The 19,056-nt window shown below is 37.2% G+C and overlaps 1 protein-coding gene across 2 annotated transcripts in view; it reads left to right on the top strand.

Moving 5' to 3' along the window:
* Nucleotides 1–19,056, top strand: part of MAP2K6 (mitogen-activated protein kinase kinase 6) — a 177,226-nt gene that overhangs the window by 109,466 nt on the left and 48,704 nt on the right. The window lies entirely within an intron of this gene.

Here is a 19,056-nt window from a genome sequence, read left to right as displayed (position 1 = left end):
AGATAGGAATGCTTTCACCCTGTGCCAATATTATATCATAACAAAATTTGAAACAGATCTTACCCAGTTATAGGCAAAGGCTTCATAGTCCTTTAAACAAAATGGTAGCCTTAGCTTCAAGTTATACAACAACATATTTCAGATGAATGCAGGACAGTTGTAAGAATTCCTAACCTTAGATTCTATGAAATAAGAACAAGGATTGAAAAGTTCCCTAACACCAAAGAGGAAAAAAGTAGAAAACCTGAAAGATTAAAAATCTACCTTTAACACAAACTTCAGAAGTGTGACAAAATAATGAAATGTAATGGTAATCCCAATTCTCAAATGATTTTGAGGAGAGAGGCCTTCTTAGAACTGAATTTTGAAAAGCCCCTTTTGAGATTGATAGCACTCAACTATAGACCAACTATACTCAAACTGTATAATTTTTTGTTTGTTTTTTTGTTTGCAGGGCAATGGGGGTTAAGTGACTTTCCCAGGGTCACACAGCTAGTAAGTGTCAAGAGTCTGAGGCTGGATTTGAACTCAGGTCCTCCTGAATCTAGGGTTGGTGCTTTATCCATTGTGCCACCTAGCTGCCCCAAAACTGTATAATTTTAAAATGCTGGCATCTGCTCCATCATGAATGAATACATTATCTTCTAATATTAACAGAGAATAAAACATTTCAAGACCTTATCATAATAGTGACTCAATTAGTATTTATTAGCTGTCTGCTATGCTCTAAGTACTGTGTTAAGTGTTGAGGATACAAAAAGAGGCAAAGATATTCCCTCCCCTGAAAGAGCTCACAATCTAATGGTATTTTTATTGTGGATGTCATGATCTAATGAGATTGTGTTCATGATTGTGAATGTGGAGGTTGTTGTACACAATGATATAGTTTGGTTGTGGTCATGTGGCCATGGTAAGGCCATATAAATTAAATTAGAGTTATCTAGGAATATTCATAGGGATAAGTGTCATGGCAGAAGAAATATGAGAAACCTATTGAAGACCTGCTGAAATACATTGAAACGTGACATCATTATCTAACTGATATATCCAGTAGAAAACTTGGTTACCATATCATTCAGTTTTTTTTCTTTCAAGAAAAAACAACCCTAAAGAATAGAATTTGGAAAATGAAATTATATCAGAAATTCTAAGTAATCCAATGAATGAATACTTGAAAGTAAAAGCCAAAAGATTAAGGCAATACAAAAACTCATAGTATTTAGAACAAAATAAACCATTCAGTATCCATCCAGAATGATATATAGAGATGTGAGATATAAAGAAATTAGAGGAGAGAAAATGTTCAAAAAAGGATATAGAAAGTTGAAATTCAACACAAATGGTCTAAACGCACAAATTGGATAAAAAATGAAACAGTTTCCACACAGTTAATATGATGGGCATGGGAATGATTACAAGGGAGGTGACTAAAACTCCACTGAAAAACTGGAAAGCAGCAAGTCTGAATTTGATCCAGAATTATTGGCTCAAGCACTTCACACTTATACCCTGAAATTCTAACGAAGTACCTTACCAGCTTCTTCTCTCATGTAAACCTGTTCTAATATTTCTTTCTTTTATCTCTTTTCTTTCTTTCTTTCTTTTTCTTTTTCTTTTTTTTTCAGGGCAGTGAGGGTTAGGTGACTTGCCCAGGGTCACACAGTTAGTTAAGTGTCAAGTGTCTGAGGCCAAATTTGAACTCAGGTACTCCTCAATCCAGGGCCCACGTTTTATCCACTACACCACCTAACTGCCCCTTGCTCTAATATTTCTTAACAGAAGGAATCATATACTTATTATTATATTTTATTCCAATTACACGTAAAATATTTTTTGAGTTCCAAATTTTTCTCACACCCTCGCTTCCCTCCCTTCCCTCTCCCCTCCCAAGGTCAGCAAGCAATCTGATATAGGTTATACATTACAATTGTAAAACTATAGCTAGCTTGGCATCTGTAAGCTATTAGCTGCTATCTAATCTGCAAACTCCTGTTTGGAGCTTGCAATCTGTAAGGAGAGTTTTAAAAGAGATTCCCCACGTTCGTTAAGCCCCATATAGGCCCATCTGTAAGGGCCTAGGTCCTCCCCAACTGCTTCTCCCAGACTGATAAGAAACATGATTAAAAAGCCTCCTTTCAATAAAACAAAAAGAACAGGGTTTTTTGAAGAGAATAAATTTAGAAATAAAGACAAAGAAAAGTAGGACATACAACCTGTAAATTCCACCCACCAGACTCTCTGCTTCTCTCTATCCCCTTGCACGTCTCTTGTCTGTTGTCATTCCCTCTCTGTGGATGTGGCTGGCCCTGCTGCCGCTGCCACCCCACTCTCCCTAGCTCACTGCTTGCCCTGTAGCCACTGCCTGTGCTTCCTCTCATCTCATTCTCTCCACCTGTCTCCTTTCTCGGTAGCTCCCTGTGTCTCTTTTTTAAAATCTTCTCTCTCAGAAACCTCAGGCTGACTGCCCACTCACCCCAAGCTAATTTGTTGGCACCTCTGGGGGTTGCACCCAGGCCAGCTGGTGCACAGAGTGACCTGTTCAGGGCGCACCCAGAGCTCTGGGTTTCTATGTACATCCCCACTGGGCAGAGAAAGCCCTGTGTGATGTGCCCCAGGCTTGCGTTGGGGAGGGTAGAGGGAGCTGTGTGGGGCGTGGTGCACCTGAGGCTTTAGGGCTATGCCTTAGCCTTTCTAATTTTAGCCAAAAATGGGGTCCTGAATCGCAATTGATTCTTATGCAGTCATGTTAAGCATATTTCCACATCTGTTATGTTGTAAAAGAATCAGAACAAAAGGAAAAAAATGTAAGAAAGAATAAACAAGAACAATAACAAAAAAGCAACAACAGAAGTGAAAACAGTGTGCTTCAATCTACATTCAGACTCCGTAGTTGTTTTTTCTGAATATGGGGAGCATTTTCTACCATAAGTCTTTTGGCATTGTCTTAGATCATTATATTACCGAGAAGAGTTAAGTCTATCACAGTTGATCATCACACAATGTTGTTGATACTGTGTACGATGTTCTCTTGGTTCTACTCATTTTATTCAACATCAATTCATTTACGTCTTTCCAGGTTTTTCTGAAATCCATCTGCTTAACATTTCTTACAGCACAATAGTATTCCATTACGTTCATATACCACAACTTGTTCAGCCATTCCCCAATTGATGGGCATCCCCTCAATTTCCAATTCTTTGCTACCACAAAAAGAGCAGCTATAAATATTTTTGTACATGTGGGTCCTTTTCCCTTTTTTAGGCATCATATAACTAAGAACATCAGGGACTTTCTGAGCAAAGGCCAAATACATGTTTATGTGCTTCATACAAAAGATTCATAGCTTGTATTACTAAAAAAAATTATAAATACCTGCAAGAAAATAATTTATTGGCTGAGGATAAAAACGTGTGCTAAAATGTCACAGGTGTATAAAGAACAATTTATTTTCAATTTGGTAATTATTGAACAAGCTATTTGAAAGCACTGAAGCATGTATATCACCTTAGTTGATTACTGGAGTCTTTGGCTCAGTTCCAAACTCATGACTTATTCATGCACAACAAATATATAGCATAGAACCAAATGTAGTGAGAACATTTGATTTCCACATGGAATACCATTTTTTAACTTAATATATAACATTAACACAATGTCAAGAAAAACTGATATAAAGTTAGGTATTTTCCCAAAGTGACATTTAAGCCCCCTATTATTTAGCCTGTTGCTAAATTAATACTCTTGAATAGAATTGAGTGTGATTTCTAAGTCAAAGAAGGAGTCATGCCAAAGCTTTGTAATAGTCACTCTGAGTACATGAGTGCCCTCAAGTTCTATGCTTCTATTGAAAAGCATATTGAGTGATTATTTTATCTTCTTGAAACTTTTCCTAATGATAACAGAATACCATTTGGACATAAAAAGTGTAAACTTCCCAAGGTGAACCAAGGAAAAATAGAGATAGAGATGAACTTAAATTGAGAGGTAAAACTGGACAATTAGATGATGAGAATGCTTATAATTACTTTGGTCTTCTTTAGGAAAGACACATTAGGCATAAACCTATCAAGAAGAAAGCTGAAAAATAAAATGAGGCAGATGAATAGATCTAATCATGTCACCCCCACTACTCTTCCCATTCCAGAAGAAGGAAGAGGAGAGAGAAAGCTGAAACTTTGGATATTAAGAGACCATTAAGAGACCAACTGGCATCCTGAAGCCAAACAACAGAAAGAACATATATAGAGCAAATAATACCTGCATGATGCTAATGTTAATTTCTATTCATACAGCTCATCTCCCCAAGGCAACTTTAGAAACATTAATAATTCCTTATCAAAAAGAAGGAAGAGGATTGAGAGATGTTCTCAGAGCACATCATAAACAGGTTAAATATTTACAGAAGTGCTTTTGGAACAGAAAGACCTCACTTCATGCTTGTGAATAGTAAGACTGGTAACAGGTATATGCCATTGGATTCATGGAATGTAGCTGTAAATGCTTTTTCTGGATGGAACTTGTGAAGTAGCTATGATTCAACAATGTCATCAAAAGGCCCTCCCTAGGTGATAGGCATATGAAGTCAGCCAACAGTATTTTGCCATTTAAAGCCATCCATAATCTGGTTCTAACATATTTTTGCAGACTCATGTTCTTCTATTTTACCTATTCTAAATTTTAATCAAACTGGTCTGTCAGCTATTTCTTGTTCCTATCATTTGATTTCCCCACCTCCCCCCCCCCACCCCCAGCCCATTGCTGTGCCTTTGTTCATATAGTCTGGAATAGACTTATTCCTTCTCATCTCTGTCTTTTGGAATCTGTTTATTTCTTCAAAATACCACCCCTCCACTCCTTAAATTTCTCTTAGAATTTTATGTGTATGTTTCCTTTTCACTTCTTACATTATATCTTTTGCAGGGATAACTTATATAACTTTATTAATTGGTTCAAAAAATAAGATGTCAAGTGAAAGAGACTTATAAGGATGTATTTCGTTCCATAGCAATAAATGGATAAATTATTAAAGAATGGTTTTACATTGTGCACAGAGACAACAATATTGTTTGATGAAGAACTGTGAATGACTTGACTTTTCTCAATAATGCAATGATCCAAGACAATCCCAAAGGACTATTGATGAAACATATTATCTACCTCCAAAGAAAGAACTGATATTGATGGAACAGACATGCTGTTTTTTGCTTTGATTTTTTCTTTTAATCAAGTTTTCTTGTACAAAATGACAAATATGGCAATACTTTGCATAATCATGCATGTATAACCCATATCTGATTGCTTACTGCCTCAGGGAAGGGGAAGGAGAGAGAGGGAAGGAGGGATGAAAATTGGAACCCCAAACTATAATTAAAATGTTTATTACATTAAGAAAAGAATGGTATTACAGAGGGGTTTTACATCATTTTGGCAGTCTATATAAATACACTTATTGAAAAATGACATTTTTAGGATAATCTTATACATTGAAGTGTAAATTCCTCCAGAAAAGGATTTTCACACTTTATTTTATATATTCATGCATAGTAGCATCTGTTACACATAATAGAGGTTTTAGCTGAAGTTAGAACAGCAGGAATTACAATTATAACTCATTAATTTTGTACATTAAGGTCTTCAAAACACTTTCTTCATATTACCTCTGTGAGCTAGGCAATTCAAGTATTATTAAATAATCCACCGTGTTTGAATTAAGATATAGAAGCTCAGAGTGGTTAAATGACTTACTCATATATGCAGCTAGTAAGAGTTGGATATGGGATTCAGCATCTCTTTCAAGTTCTATACCCATATCTTCAATTGTCTTTTGAATACCACCATTTGGATGTACTTCTAGTGTCTCAAATTTAATATGTTTGAAGCTGAATTGATTGTATTTTCCTCCAAACCTATATGTCTCCTGACTGTACATTTCTGCTTAGACATTGCTATTTCACATGTAGAAAACAATAGTGGTGGTCACTGGGTAAAGTCTACATTTTAAGTTATTCAAATCATGTTATAGCTCATTCAGAAAAATAAGGAGTGTAGAAAGTTTCATATTCCAGTGCTTAAAACACTGATATATGTTCCACACTTAGTGAGACAAATTGTATATGAAATCTTGGCTCAGGCTTAAATCTTGTTGGACACCCAATTTCTTCCAATTCTTGCCTGACTTTGCCTACGTTTCTTGCTTATTCCTTGGAAATAGTCATTATATTGTTGACCTGCTTACACACAAAGAATCAGACTCCAAGACTTTGAAGGAATCTCAGAGGCCATCTCATCCAACCAGCACCTCACCAGAAATCCTTTCCTACAACATCATTAACAAGTGATTCTCCAGTCTACACTTGAGGACCACTACCCCTTTGCAGAGCCTATTCTTCTACTTTAGGAATGGCTTTAATTATTTGGAGGTGTTTTCTTATATCTGGCTTAAGTCTGTCCCTCTAAAAATTCCACCCATTGCTCCTAGTTTTGACCTGTTAGGCCAAATGGAACAAATCTAGTTTGTCTTATACATAACATCCCTTCAAATACTTGAAGATTGCTATTTTATATGCCGCTGGATTTGTGGAATGTAGCTGTAAATGGTTTATCTCTGGGTGGAACTTTAGGCTCAACATTCCCAGTTTCTATAGCTCATATTACATGTTCTCTAGTCCTCTCACCAAATTGATTGTCCACTTCTTGACTTGCTTTAGCTTGTCTATTTTTCCTAAAATGTGTCGCCTAGGACTGAACCCAGATCATCCTATAGATTTGGTCTAAAAAGGATATAAAAGAATTCTTACTTCTCTCATTCTAGGCTCTATGTCTTTCAAAAAAAAAAAAAAGGTAAACTAGCATTACCTTCTTTCAGAAACTGAGAATCATAGAGGTTATTAAAATTAAGGACACCATCCTTCCAGTGCCCCAGGCTTGCAACCTAGGTGTCATCCATGACTCCTTATTATCTCTCACTTCCACTGTACCCCTCACCCCCATCCCCCTATCCTATGTATTACCAAGGCTTGTCTGAGGAAAGGCAATCAGATTTGACAATTATGATATCATTGGTGATTTTGGAGAGAGTAGTTTCAATTGAATGATGAAGTCCTAAGCCAGATTGTATAAGACTGAGAAATGAGTGAAAGGGGGAGCAATAGAGACACTGAAAATAGACATTTTTTTTGGAGGTTGGCTGCAAAAACCACTAATGTTAGAGGATAATAGTTTGAAGGGACTGTAGGGTTACATGGAGTTTTTTTTTAAATGGAGGAGACCTTGGTGTGTTTGTAGGTAACAGAGAAGAAGCCAGTAGAAGGAGGGAGGGTATTTGCATTTATTTAACTCCTACTGTGTGCCAAGAACTAGGTTATATTTTATATCAATAGATAGGGAGAGATGAAAGATTTAAGAAAAAAGATGATTGGGACAGCAATATTCTGGAAGGTATGGAAGATGTGGCAAAGGGTGTATATAAAGGGGTTGGACTTGTTGAGGAGAAGGGCCACCACTTAAACAGATACTCAAGTAAAGAAGAAGAGAATAGGGGATGAGGTGAAAGGGGTTTGAAATAGAGAGAATGGGAAAATCAATCAATAAACATTTATTAAAGTGCCTACTATGTGATAGGTATTATGCTTAGTTCTGGAATACAAAAACAGGCAAGTGGCCTCTATTTTCTTAGGAAAGTATAAGATGACGTCTTCTTAGAAAGAGGGTAATTGATGAGAAAAGAGGAATTCTGGGATTAATACTGTGGTGAATGTGAAAAACAGTTAGTCATTAGTAAAAGGATTGCCTTGGTTTAGTGAGTGCACAGTTGAGATTAGATAGAATACATTTGTAGTAGCTACCCTCAGCATGTTCGGGTGACTTCCTCCACCTTTGTTCAGTAATGTCTGAGTAGAAACAGATGGGGTGGATTGTGGGAATATTCCAGGTTTATAATTTGGCAGTAATGAGCAGTGATAGGGGGCAATGACAAGGGATTTGAGAAAAGAAGACAGTATAATGACAAACTGCTTAACTAGATGGTCAGAATTAAGAAGAGAGGAGAGTGAAGTCAAGATGTTTCATGCTGTATCTTCAGTCTCATTTGTGGGTAATACTACTATCTTGAAACAAAGTGGCCATGGAAGTTTTCAGTGCTGTACATCCTTTGAAATTCTTACATTGTAATGAGAAGTTACTATGGTGGTAAGTAAGCCCTGGGGAATCTGTTTAGTGTGTTTAAGAATGATGGTATTAGGGGTAGCTAGGTGGCACAGTGGATAGAGCACCGGCCCTGGAGTCAGGAGGACCTGAGTTCAAATCCGGCCTCAGACACTTAACACTTACTAGCTGTGTGACCCTGGGCAAGTCACTTAACCCCAATTGCCTCACTAAAAAAAAAAAAAAAGAATGATGGCATAGATAGAGCACTTATCTTATTTTCTGATGGCAGAGTTGGGAGACAAAGCTAAGGTTTCCTCTGACAGAATCCCAAAATAATAACAAAATAACAATAGCTAACATTTACACAGTGCCTACTATGTACCAGACACTGTGCTAAGAGCTTTAAAAATAGTATCTCATTTGATCCTTACAACAATCCTGGAAAGTAGGTGCTATTACTATCTCCATTTTACAGATGAGGATACTGAAGCAGACAAAGATTAAATGATTAGTCCAAAGTCACACACCTAGTGAATGTCTGAGGCTGGATTTGAACTCAGGTCTTCCTGACACCAAGTCCAATGTTCTATATCCACTGTGACAGTTAGCTGCCCCTAAAAATAAATCAAATCAAATCAAAACAAAACAAAAAGAAAAACAAAAGCTCAAAATAAAAGAATACTGTGTTGAACCTTTTAAAATGAAACTTAAAATTAGGCAGCTATTCATGACACAATGGCTAGAGGGCTGGCCCTGGAGAGAGGAAGACCTGAGTTCATATCCAGCCTCAGATACTTACTAGTTGAACTAATGATCTAATTGCTGTCTGTCTCTGTTTCCTCATCTATAAAAAAGGAGAAAGTAACAGCACCTACCTCCCAGGATTGTGATGAGAATAAAATAAAATATTATTTGTAAAGTTCTTTGTAACCCTTAAAGTACTATATAAATGTCAGCTATTTTATTATTATTATTTTCAATAGTGATAAAACCCTACATTTGTTTTATTTAAATCACTTTTAAACACACAATATGGGGTAAGTGTGGCTAGACAGCAAAGATGTTTGTGTTTTATTGGACTACAAGCTAAATTTGAATTGTTTTACATAATGATTCAGTGCAAAGGTAGGGGCTTTGAAGTTAGAGGGTCTGAATTGAAATCCAGCTCTACCACTTGCTACCAGTGCAACCATGATTAAGTTACCTAACCTCTCAGGGCCTTTGTTTCTTCATCTGTAAAATGAGGTCTTTAGACCAGATGACCTCCCAGTTCTGAAGTTATGCTAATATTTAATGTGGTATTGCATTTGAGATGTATGTACATGGAAGGCAGGCTGTAATTTACAGAACCACTAGTTTTCCTGCGTGACATCTGTGTTGACAGACACTGAAATGCCCTCATCTCAGTTCCATCTTCCTTATCTTTCTAATGAAATCATAAAGATAGAACTATTTTGATTTTTCTCTTCTTTTTTTATTAGAATGATTTAATAACTTTCCTCTCTGGAATTCAATGCCCCAAATTGCTGGTGCTCAGGCATAAACATGAGTGCCATGAAGAGGGCTGCCAAGGCCTTCAATTTGCTCGTTACTTGGCTGGCACTCCCATTCACAGTGGGAAATGGATATTTGAGTAAGTTTGGCACCAGAAATGTTCACCATCCTTTGTGAGACTGTAGTGAGTGCAAACTTATAAATAATCTAGTATTCTCATGATCTAGGAGTCTGAACAACTAAGCCAGGCTGATAAATATTTAAGCTTCTTAAAATGATGTCACCTTCAAGGTACAGAACTCTGTGGTGGCTTGTGTTAACTATGTTATGGGATTTCTTGATTTTATATAGAAGGATATGCCGTCTTGGAGTGACGTCTAAGTATTTTGGTGGGTGGGGGTATAGTCTTCTTGCATCCTATCATTTTTAGCCATGGAAATGCTGGTAAACATATCTGAGGGCAGGACTGGTTGACATTCTGAAGCTACTAGAATGACTTTTTTATTCTATTTTATTCTCGTCTAAGGTTATCACAACTCAGTTCTGGTTTGACTCCTATTTTACAAATCCATATTAACATTGACTTGTGTTCTGTGAGAAGCTAATGTTTCTAATTAAAACAGGCATTTCAGAGGCATAAGATACAGATTAGGATAATATAGTGCTGTTGAGACCTTACCTACCAACAAATCCCCAGGGAGACTATTACCAAGGGTACTATTGAGATTTGGGGTTCAAGGATTCCCTAACTCCCCTCCCCAAGCATTTCTCCCATGATTTTTTTTTGTTGGTGGTGGATTGAGCAATGAGAATAGACTAAATACACATGCGCGTACACACACACACACACACACACACACACACACACACACACACTCAAGGACCAAGAATATTAAGTAAGCCACAGGACTAAAAAACACAGGTACTGATTTGAGGGTATTATATCTCATACAAACATATAAACTTAACAACAACTTTATAGCATCATAGCTCCAAGCTCTTCATTTTGCTGATAAAGAAACTAAGGTCCAGAGAAGGTAAATGATTTATTTTCCTAAGGTAATTTATATATTAAGTGCTAGAGCCAGGATTTTCTCCTGCTATTCATAAATGGAAAATATCTCTATTTTTAATGCTAGCCTTCAAAGATGAAGACACATTTTGCAAAAGGATGGATTATACAAACATATGAACATATATGTAAACATATCTATATATCTATATCTATCTATCTATCTATCTATCTATCTATCTATCTATCTATCTATCTATCTATCTATCTATCTATATAGTGCTCCATAAGGCTTATTTGAGAAATGGTCAAATAGGATTCAATCTGTAAAACATGAAAACAAAACTCAAAAGGGAAAAGAAAAGAGAAAAATAGGAACATGGGTTCCTGAACAAGGCACGTCAATTGTGGGAGGAAGAAAATAAAGGAAGGAGAGAGAAGGAGTTAAGAGGTCAAATGTCTGCCCCCAAATTTCCATTTCTGTGCAGAGGTGTGATTCTGTTGTATCACATCTACTGAGTCAGAGTATGTCAAATGTTCATTATGACCAGAGAGGTGCTTGTGAAAGATTTCAGTATGATATATACACTTTCTTCTTGCTAGCTTCTCTATAGGCAGTTCCTCAGCTCCCCTTGAGGGTTTGAGAATTTGCATTCCAAACTACATCAAAATTGGTCAGACTATACGTTACTGGGACACAGATTTTTAAAGGATTTTGTAGAGCATGGGTCTCTGATGGATCATATGTCTCTTGGCTACTGGGTGATGGATTTTTTGTCTACTCCACAGTACCTATCAAAGGCCATCTATTAAGGCATAAAGGATTTTTAGAAATCTCTGTTAGCAGACATATCCTTAATGATGAAGCCAGAAATTCAAGTATGAAGTCAGGGAATTTCAGATAAATCCTATTCTATTTTTGAATAGATAACAGCTTCCTAACATAATCACACTTGTAGCAAAGTGCTTCCTTTTCTCAGATTTTTATATAGGGGCAAAATTCCATTTGATTTTATGTTTAGAGTAAGGGATATAGTGAGATGTTCTAGGAAAAGGGGAAACCTATTCCTTACAAAGTGTGGTGTTCCTCACAACCAAATGTGAGGAGGGAGAGAGTGTCCTAGAATTAGGGCACTATAAAAATATGGGTCCCAGATTCCTGGGGCTTGACTGAGGGTGGGTGAGGGAGTAGTGGGCTTGATCAAATGTTGTAAGACTTTGCAAGGCTGAGGATAACTGTCAGAGGACTGGAGTGGGCCCCACCCTGGCATATTGGCATCTTGGAAATCCCTGGTTGTCTCATGGTACAGTGTAATTTTTCACCATGAAGCTATGTTTTATTTTAATCACATTGGCTATTAAATGTATCCTTGAAGAACTGTCCATTTTCCCAAGTTTATCCTTCATTATAGTTCATAGAGGTTTGTCAGTCAAATAAGTTCTCAGGCCATGGAAGCATGCCTAGTTCCATCTTGTAGATCAATTTCTTAACCATTCATGCCATGTAGCATAGTGTAAGGTCATGTTATAATATGTCATCTCCATTTGGGAATTTCTGTAATTCTAGAACAACTTAACCTCTCAATATATTCATTAAAGTTCTTTCTTCTTTAAATGGAGACAAGACTTCTAGGCTCAATGGAAGTAAAGAAAAATCTTAAAATAATTTAAGGTGGATATTTTACATTCTGATGAAGACGACCAGATCCTATAAGGTTACCTAGACTTCTACTGACAACAGTTTTGGTACAACCATAAATGAAAAAGGATTTTCTTCAGTAAAAATTATGTTTGTCCCATCTTCAGTAATCTAGTGTTTGTGTCCTGCTCACAATAAGAATGTTCCTCCCTTCAAAACAATGATTAGTGGCTTAAAAAACAAACAAAAAGCCAAAATTTACTGGTAAGTTAGAGGGACCAGTGCTGGGAGTCCTGAGGGTTGAATTTCTATACCACTATCTGGTCTCTACTTGGATATGTAATCCCAGACTAAGTTTAGTGCTGGAGAAGAAGCCTGATCTCTAAATATGGGTGTTTAGATTCCACATTCTCACATCTCTTACCTTATTAACATCATCCCCTCACTTTGGGGATGATGCTAATTATAGTAAAAATTAGGGTTCAAGATTCTAGAGTTACACTCAAAAAGGGGAAAGATGTATCCAATGTGTAATATGAATCAAGTATGAGATAAATAATTTATGCTTCCAGAGAAAGAAATGTTAAGCATGGAAAGTATGACAATTCACATTAACAGAACAATTTAAACTGAATTCAAGTACTGTTACAATTTTCTGGAAGGCTGAATCAGCAAATAGAGTTGACTGAAGCTGCTTATTAGCCATTTTACATTTTGTCTCTGTCCAGTTTGGTAAAATGGGCTAGCCTTAGTCTCTCTTCTGACAGTGGTTGTTTTCTTTAACAAGGGCATAGAAGTAGTTCCTGGAGACTCCTCCCTTACTGAAACCAATAATTTAGTTGTATTCTGCCTTGATACCATGCCAAGAAAACCTCCAAAGGGGTCACCAAGAGTCAGACATGACTGAACAACAACAACAAGCTATCAGGACCTTCTGAAGGTCTTTTCTTGTTGTTGTTTTGAGGATTAATTGGGCTACTTCAAAGCAATGGTATGTAAGTTCTTGGTATTAGTTTTCATTTTTTATCTTACTTAGTGTGTTAGTGAAGCTAATCCTGTTGTGAGTTTGAATGATCTTTGCAATGTTTGACCTCCACACACCAATAATCACTGCAATATAGTTAACTGTCCTTGAAGCACACTCTTTAAGAACGACAGATTTTGACTATTTCCTTCCTTAAGTATAATTCATTCTTAAAAAACAGAATTAAAAGCATAATTAAAGAAAGCAACATCCATATCACATGCGTTTGGCATCATTCCAAAACTGAAGCAATGGTGAATTTACTAAAAGGTGGGGAACCCTGGTTTCATCTGGTCAAGGTCAGATGTTCTGAGTTGGTCTGAAATTAATAGAAGCATACGTGTGTATGTGACCACGACACATGTGACAAAATGAAAGAATCAAAATGATTTCATGTCTCAAGTAACTTATGTACTTATGTGTTTACGGCTCTGTGGAGAAGCCTAAGAAATAGGCATATTGTGCAGTTTCTAACAGAAAGTAGGGTTAAGACTCACTGAAAAGTCTAGAATTCATCTTTTTAAAGAGACTTATAATCTTCATAAGTTAGGAGAGCACATGATGCAACATAGTTGTACAGAGACGACACATGATAGAAGCTTAGTTCCTGAATTTTTCACATTCTGGTTTTTTTTTTTTTTCTGTCATGGAAATGGCTGCTGAAGGAACATAAGAAGCGGCACATTTTGGTCATTTGGCATCTAATAGATAGTGTTCTCTTCTGTGTGTGTGTGTGTGTGTGTGTGTGTGTGTGTGTGTACATGCATGTGTATCTTTAAATTCAACACTAAATGCTAGGAATCAGTTGTTGGCACTCTTCCTGGACTGAGCAGATTGCTTTGAAACCAACTTAGCTGGAAGGTGGACAGCTTATTATTTTTCTTCCTTATAAGAAGTGTTTCTTTCAGCTATGGAAAGTAAGGAGGAAAACAGTTAAGTGCAGAAACACTGGGAGGATGGGAGAGGGTGGGAGTAGATTTTTCAGAGATTAGTTTATAGCAAGCATTTCACTTTATATAGGGATGTCCAAGTATGTACACTTTTCAGCAAGAGCTGGGAAATGTGCCATGGGCTGAGCAGGTAGAATCTGTTCTAACAAATTGATCCCCTGTCTTTCTCAAATCTTCAATCTCTATCTGCTAATATTCTCTGCTACCCACAAATATGTCCAAATCTCCCCCATCCTGGAAAACAAATCACTTGGCCCTACATCCTTTTCAAGGTATAATCCTGTATCTCTTCTCACATTCACAGCCAAAATTAAAACAACAACAACAAATAACAACACAAAAAACTTCACTTCCAGTGCCTCTACTACCTATATTGCTTTTTTTTTTTTTTTTGCAGGGCAATGAGGGTTAAGTGACTTGCCCAGGGTCACACAGCTAGTAAGTGTCAAATGTCTGAGGCCAGATTTGAACTCAGGTCCTCCTGAATCCAGGGCCAATGCTTTATCTACTGTACCACCTAGCTGCCCCTACTACCTATATTCTTACTCACTTCTCAGATCTTTGCAGTCTGATTTCCAAACTCATCACTCAACACATTGTTGATCTCCAGATTTACCAGTTGCCAAATTTGATGGATTTTTCCTCAAAACTCATTTGCCTCTATCTCTTTGAAGCCTGAGATATGTTGACCACCTCTCTCTTCCTGGATAGTCTCTTTTTCCCCCTGTTTTTTTGTTTTTGTGACATTATTCTTGCTTGGTTTTTCTACCCATGCTACATCTGATCCATATCACACATTCTAACTGTAGGTATTGTCCCAGAACTTTTTCTCCGTGCTGAAAGCCTTTCCTGATGCTTCTCCCTAGTGTTACTGGTGCCTTCTCCCCAATATTATCCTGTGTTTATTTTGTATCTACCTATTTACATATGTTTTGTCTTCTCTGGCTAGATAGTAGATTGAGAGCAGAGACTCTGAATTTGCATGCTCATCACCTAGTACAGTGCCTGGAGCATAATAGGGAATAGATAAATTCTTGTTGATTGATTGTTCAGTACCACCTTGTGAGGTACAATGTGATCTCTGGAGTGAAAAAAAGAATGGCTTTTGTTGGTTTCCCTTCCCTAGTCCTTTCCCAGCTATCAAACCTCATTAGAGCTGCTCTACTTCAGGCCTCTTAAGATATAGGATAGAATAATCAGCTAATTAGTGAATGGTGTGGGGTTGGGTATTTGTGCTATGCTGGCTTTGTTTGCATGTTTTTTTTTTCTTTTAAAATAAGACTAGGTCAGTCTGTGTTGGTTGTCAGAGTTGGGATGTTATAAAATCTTAGGTATACAGAAACTTCAAGATATTTTAATAGCTATATTCATTTAACACTTTGGAATTTGCAGATTGCTCTTGACATAAATTACCCCATTTTGTATCTCTGAAGAGTCACGTAAAGTGCAGATATGATAGCTCTACTTGACAGATAAGGAACCTGAGGCCAGAGAGATTACACAGTTATTATGTCATAGGTAAGATTTAAAAGTAAATCTTCTTAGCTCCCAGATCAGCACTTTATCTATTATTCCACAGTTTTTCATCTTCTTTCTCTTGATTAATTATTCCCGTGTTCTCCTGTCTATAGCTTGTTTGTCTATAGCTGTTTCAGTGTTGTCTCCTCTATTATAATGTTGAGCATCTTGAGAGAGGAGAGACACTTATCTTTTTATATCCACTGTCTGGCACAGTGCCTGCTACATAGTAGGGTCTTAATTCTTTTTTTTTTTTTGGGTGAGGCAATTGGGGTTAAGTGACTTGCCCAGGGTCACACAGTTAGTAAGTGTCAAGTGTCTGAAGCCAGGTTTGAACTTAGGTCCTCCTGACTCCAGGGCGGGTGCTCTATCTATCTACTGCGCCACCTAGCTGCCCTATAGTAGCATCTTAATAAACGTTTATAGACTGACAAGAAGGAAGGCAAAATAGGCAAAGGGGGATGTAGGTACCATAGTTGATAAGTGAAAAGGAGAGGAGGAATCTGAGATCTGTTACTCTTATCATTTTGTAAAATCCATTGGCTTCATTGTAGGTACTTTTGGCCTGTCTGCCAAATGATTGCTCTTTGGTGAATGTTCCCTCGTGTTGAATTTTCATTTATTGGATGTAGTAAAGGGACTAATTGTTCTGTAAGACAGAGTTTATCAACACATTTGCCCAGTAAGTGTCTTTTTCTCTTTACTCAGGAGTTTATATAGCTCACAAATTAAATTAGAGAAAGAGAAAGGACTTCAGCAATATGGCTTCAGTAGATTTCCCCTACCAGAATAGCATCTCTCTTCTTGAATACTATATGATGCAGCACCACCCCCCCCCTGAAAAAAACCCACTTATAAAATATGTGTATAGCAGCACTCTGTGGTAGCAAAGAGCTAGAAATAAAATGAGTGCTCATGAGTTGGAGAATGGTTGAAGAAATTTTGGCATATGAATGTGAAAATATAACTGAAATGGAAAAATGTCTATTGGGGGAACTGAAAAAAACAACATGGCAAGTTTTAAATAAATAAACAGAATCAAAAGAACAACGTACACAATCATTATAACATTGCAAATGAAGAGATCATTAAAAGGAAGCCAGACTCTGAGTAATGGAAAACTAACAATGATTCCAGAGAATAGCTAATGAAACATTATATTCCCTAGTGGAAGACTACAAGGGCGGAATCTCATGTAGGTTGTTAGATGTGCTAACTGTATTGGTTATTTTTTTCTTAAGTATTTGCCTTAGTTTTTTTTTTTTTAAATAAGAGAGGGTTCAATTATAAGCTTGTATGTATTATACTCAGAAATGAGTTTGCTGTTAAAACAAAAGGTATAAAAATAATAACTGTGACTCTCTAAGAGCCAGTTTTGAGTCCTTTTCATAGACACTTTTTTTGTGAATGAATAAAATTTTTTTGGGGGGTGGGGCAATGGAATTAAGTGACTTGCCCAGGGTCACACAGCTAGTAAGTGTCAAGTGTCTCAGGCCGAATTTGAACTCAGGTCCTCCTGAATCCAGGCCCAGTGTTTTGTCTACTGGACCACCTAGCTGCCCCATGAATGAGTAAATGAAAAAGAATGTATTAAAGAGTTGTTATATGCCAGATACTCTGGATATAAATACAAAGAGCAAGAGACTACCTGTCCTCAAGAAACTTACTCTAATAAGGGAAGCCACCACATATGGGAGAGTGGTGGCCAGGGAGTGGTTTGAGAAGTGATAGGGATCATAAGGATGTAGATTCTGAATTGGAAGGTATCTCAGAGTTTATCTAGTCCAATTTTACATATGAGGAAACTTAGGCCCAGAGAGGTTAAGTGATGCCCAAGGTCATACAGATAGTAAGTTGGTTGGTCACACAATCAAAACAAATTTCCACATTGGCCATATTCTAAAACAATGTTTTGTTTCATTATCCTTTTTCTGAGCATTTCACCTCTCTATCAAAAGATGGGTAGCATATTTCATCATTAGTTCTCTGAAATCTTGGTTGGTCATTATGCTGAGGGCTTAGGACAATAGTATTCCATAATATTTATACACCATAAGTTGTTTATCCATTACCCAGTATATAGGCAACTCCTCAAATTCCCATCCTTTGGCACCTCAAAAAGACCTATAAATATTTTGCACATCATTAGAATTTGTTTTGCTTAGGACTAATTGCTTCTTTTGGGTATCGAGGTGGCATAGTAGATAAAGGGTTGAGTCAGGAAGACATCTTCCTAAATTCAAATCTCACCTCATACACTTATTAGCTGTGTGACTGTGACCCTGAGCAAGTCATTTAAACCTATTTGCCTGTTTCCTCCTTGTCCTTGTCTTCGGTCTCCCTATGCTTAAATGGGTTGGACAAAGGACTCATTGTGATAATGATGTTGTAGTAGTAGTAGTTGTTGCTTTTGCTGTTGTTGTTGTTTCCCCATGAGGATTCAGTCTGGTGCATTTTCTAGATCTGTTAGGAGGAATTGTGGAGAATTCATTGCATTGCTTTCCGTTACTCTGCCATCTTGGCTTGGTCTCCTACACCACACTTTCCAATGGGTTTGCTCTTGCATGAGATTGAGAATGGCAACAGGAGAATGTTGTTTTCTTCTTCCTTAGCCATGCCTGTGACCTGAGAAATATCAGCTTTCTTTATCAACTTGTTGTTCAGAAAGTAGAGGCCAAGTGACTCATTTAGGTAGAAGGAAAACCAAGCAAAAGGTAATGCAGATATGGTGTGTGGCTCAGGTATAGAAAAGTGCATGGGAGAAGTAACCTCAGGATCATAGAATTTTGAGCTAAAAGTAAGCAGAGACATCCTCTAATCTAACCTCCTCATTTTATAAACAAAGGAGCTGATAAGCAGAGGGCTTTTTGTAGTTGACAGAGTGCTGGACTTGGAGTCAAGAAGACCTATTAGGTTCAAATCCTGTCTCAGATACTTGTCAGCTGTATTTTGTTGTTCAGTTGTTTCAGTTGTGCATGACTCTTTGCAACCCCATTTTTTTTTTTTTTTGGCAAAGATACTGGTGTGGTTTGCCATTTCCTTCTCCAGTTCATTTTTACAGATGAGGAAACTGAGGCAAACAGGGTTAAATGACTTGCCCAGGGTCACACAGTCATAAAGCATCTCAGGCCACATTTGAACTCAGGTCTTCCTGCCTCCAGGAAGCTACTGTGCCACCTAGCTGATTTTAGCTATATGAAACTCTGTAAATTATTTAGTCTCTTTGAGCCTCAGTTTCTTCCTTCATAAAATGGGGATAATAATACCAACAGTA

Source organism: Dromiciops gliroides, chromosome 4, assembly GCF_019393635.1.
Source record: "Dromiciops gliroides isolate mDroGli1 chromosome 4, mDroGli1.pri, whole genome shotgun sequence".
In the NCBI taxonomy this organism is placed as follows: Eukaryota; Metazoa; Chordata; class Mammalia; order Microbiotheria; family Microbiotheriidae; genus Dromiciops; species Dromiciops gliroides.
This window is presented reverse-complemented; position numbering and strand designations above follow the sequence as displayed.